This window comes from Mustela lutreola, chromosome 11, assembly GCF_030435805.1.
Source record: "Mustela lutreola isolate mMusLut2 chromosome 11, mMusLut2.pri, whole genome shotgun sequence".
Taxonomy (NCBI): Eukaryota; Metazoa; Chordata; class Mammalia; order Carnivora; family Mustelidae; genus Mustela; species Mustela lutreola.
Window position 1 is genome coordinate 67460122 of NC_081300.1, and position 3999 is coordinate 67464120.

At 45.2% G+C, this 3999-nt stretch overlaps 1 pseudogene; it reads right to left on the reverse strand.

The window, feature by feature from the left end:
- Positions 1 to 1706: 1706 nt before the first annotated feature.
- LOC131810986 (probable non-functional immunoglobulin lambda variable 11-55) lies at positions 1707 to 2207 on the reverse strand (annotated as a pseudogene).
- Positions 2208 to 3999: the final 1792 nt, after the last annotated feature.

A 3999-nucleotide genomic window follows, 5' to 3' on the forward strand; every position in this document is an offset into this window, starting at 1 on the left:
TATTTTAAAATTAAGAGCCTTGGGCGCCTAGGTGGCTCAGTGGGTTAAAGCCTCTGCCTTAAGCTTGTGTCATGATTTCAGGGTCCTTGGATCAAGCCCCACATCAGGCTCTCTGCTCAGCAGGGAGTCTGTTTCCCTCTCTCTGCCTGCCTCTCTGCCTACTTGTGATCTCTGTCAAACAAATAAATAAAGTATTTTAAAAAATAATAATAATAATAAAATAAAATTAAGAGCCTGGGGCGCCTGAATGGCTCAGTCATTGGGCATCAGCTTTTGGCTCTGGTCATGGTCCCAGGGTCCTAGGCTCAAGCCCCACACTGGGCTCCCTGCCATTTGGGAAGCCTGCTTCTGCCTTTCCCACTTCCCCTGTTTGTGTTCCCTCTCTCACTCTCTCTGTCTCTCAAATTAAATAAATGAATAAATAAAAACATAAAATCTTATAATGTTATGTTATGATATAAAATTATAAATCAAAGAAATAAAATTTTAAAAATAATTAATTAACTTAATTTAATTTAAGAGCCTGCTTTAAGACCTCCTGCAAGGCAAGAAACTTAATTTGTGATGCAAAGTGGAGAAAAGCGTGCTTTCTCTCTCTCTCTCTCTCTCCATGTGTATGCATGTGTGTATATATACATATATACACACATATATATGATTTTATTATATATATATAATCATATTTCTATTTATGTGTTTATATATAAATTATGTATTTATATTTGTGTGTGTGTACATATATATGTGCTTTCCATCACAGAGGACCTGAGAATTCTGTGGCTCCAAGAATTGTGTGTTTGACTCTAAAATGAAAGGGAAAAAAAAAAACACAAAACTCACAACCACACAAAGTGTGAGTGACCTTGAGCTAAGCTGCAGGGATTTTTACACATTTGACCCAGAGACTTCATTTTAAGTTAAAAGCAGTACACTCAGACAGTATAGGTTCTGAACTCCAGGCTCACTGCCAGTTCCGAGTAGCAAACAAACAGCTTTTTGGTAAAATCTCTGTTAAGGATGGGAGGCTCCTCAGAAAGTTCATCTCTCTAATTAGCTTTCTCATTTGGAGGCAAAAAGCAGGACTTAGTGGATACAATAAGCCTCAGGTGACACTCTGTCCTGAAATAAGCACCTAGACGTGTGCCTGGTTGGCACAGTCCCTAGGCCATGAGACTCTTGATCTCATCGTTGCATGTTTGAGCCCAAGCTGGGTTTAGAGAGTATTTAAAAATAAAATCTTAAAATAAAATATTCATATATGTGTGATTCCTAAAACATAATATTATGTGTGGTGCTTCTGGGTGGATGTCATCTTCTATTCTACATGTGTAGCAAGGCAAAATGTATTAGTGATGCCAATATTTATTAGTATTAATATACATTTTATCTAACATTTGAGAGTCTCCATGGGTTTGCATGTGTAAGGAACGGACAGAGTTCCAGCGGGGCCCCATCTCATGCCCAAATTCCTGGGGAATATGTTCTACTGCTGTCACCAGTGAAGGAATTAATCACCTCAATATATGTGTCACCACTTGAAACCAGGATTTTGCCCCATTCTCTCATCTGTGACTGTCATGGTGCTTAGCACCACTGGCATACATCTGATAGGAAGCTCCACAAATATTTCTCAATACAAGAGGCTCGGAGACAAAGTCTGAGTGTCCAGATGTTTTTGTCTCACTTCTTCATTGTCTGAGACACTGTCAGTAACGAAAACTGCTCCCACTGCTGTAACCTACACTGCAGTAATAGTCAGCCTTGTCCTCAGGCTGCAGGTCAGAGGTGAGCAAACTTGCCATATTAGTGGAGGCATCTTTGGAACCAGAGACATGACTGGGGACCCCAGGTCCCAGCTGCTTGTCTGAATCTGTGTAGTAGAACAGGAAAAATTGGGGTGGACTTCAAGGCTTTTGCTGGTACCAGTACATGTATTTACTACCAACACTGATGTCCCTGCTCAGGGAGCAGGTGAGTCTGGCTGTTGTTCCTGGAGATGTAGAGAGGGAGGGCGGCTGGGTCAGCACAGGCTGGGACAGGGAACCTGCAAGCACAGACACATCAGAATGAAGAGAAGTGTTAGGGTGCGTGTGGTTGAGAAACTGAGCCAGAGGGATCTATTAGTCTGGGGGACCACCTTCTTGCTCTGGGGCCTGTCCCTACCTGTGCAGTGACAAGAGCACAAGGAGGACAGAGTTCCAGGCCATGATGACACAGCCTCTTCTTAGCTCACAGAGCTGAAACTGGCTGCCCCTGTTCTGTCTTATCCCCCGTCTAAAAGGAGGGCCTGCTCATGCAAATGAGACCCACCCCTGGTTCTCCCTCCTGTGCATTTCCAGTTCTGTGGGCCTTTGATAGGGAGAATTCCTGATGTACTAGATTCCCTATGGTGGGCCTGGAGGAAGTAGCTCCTGGGACCTAACAGGTCCTGGTCAAGGGACTTATCCAGCCTCAAGGATATTATACCAGCCTATCTCTACTGAAAACTAGGGACCCAGTTTTCAGGCCTCCTGTCAGTGGAAGACTGACCTGCTGGGAGATGCTGTCCTGCAGAAACCCCCAGACAGTCACACAGTGCCCCTTGTTGGTCTCTGGGAGAATCTCTCCTTCATTCCAATAGATGACAGGCCTCTCCTTCACCTGCTTCTGTGAAAACCTGTGTTCCCACCATGTGACAGTGACCCTGCAGGAAAGGACAAAAGTCCTGGTGTGCTGTCCCTGATCAGGCTTTCTCCATGAACTGGGGTTTAGCAGGAGGTACAAGTGCAGTCCTGACCTGGAAAGCCTGTGAATCTCTGTGGAGCTGAGGACAAGATACAGGGATCAGAGAGAAGAAAGAATCTTCCCCCACAGGAGGGCTCAGAGGAGGTGGCCCGGATCTGGTTGCTGAGTGTAAACAAGAGCTTGCAGAGAGGGCACACATCTTCACACAGGAGGACACCAAGTGTGAGAATGTTGGGTCCTTCCTGAGCAACACTGACAGGACACACTGGGGCTGTGGGGACAGAGCAGGAACAATGGAGGGACCATCCTGTGACCTCCCCTCCATTTGATGGGCTTCTAGTCAGTTCTGGTCATTAGGGATTTAGCTCTGTTGGAAGTTCTATAGAATCTGGGACAGGGAGACATGGAAGGGGACACCAGTAAGGTGGCGGGAGGAAGCAGACAGCAGAGGAAACAGGGAAGGGATAAATGTCACATGTCCCCAGGTGTGATACTGGGAGGTAACCGTATGGACCCTGGGCTGTGAAAGAAGGATGGATGATCCAGAATGTCAGGTTGATGGAAGGTGTTTCCCACCTTGATGGGAATGCCCAGACTGACACAGGTGAGGCCAGGTAAGAGAGCAGTTGGGGCCTGCTGATAGTGTGTTGTCCCTCTGTCATATGGCCACCACGGTGTGACCTGTGGAGAGGGGTGGAAACACAGATGACCAGAGCTGAGAAACACCTTCTGTCTCCCATAAGGAGGACATAGGTAATACAGTAAATACCTCTATGAGGGCTTAGTCTACACCACTCACTCATTCATTCATCCATCCATCCATCCATCCATCCATTCATCCGTCATTCATTCATTCACTCTCCCCTACATTCTTTATATTGTTCAAGATTTTATTTATTTTGGGGAGAGACAGCACATGTATAAGCTGGGAGTAGTGCAGAAAGAGAGGGAGAAGCAGAGTCCCTGATGAGCCAGACCCAGTGCTTGATCCTAGGACCCTGAGGTCATGACTGAAACCTAAGGCAGATGCCTCACTGACTGATACACTCAGGCCCAACTCCCCTACATTCCTTAAATACCCATTTAAGGAATGTCCACCTGTGTCAAATCTGTGTTCATCATGATGTGAATAAAGTATGATTTTATATTAATTTCATAACTACTAGTACATTGTTCCATGCAATATGGTTTGTTGTTGTTCACCCTCCTCAATGTCTGTGAGAGCCCAGATTACATCACACAAAGGTTTATACCCAATCATGTTGGGTCTGTTTA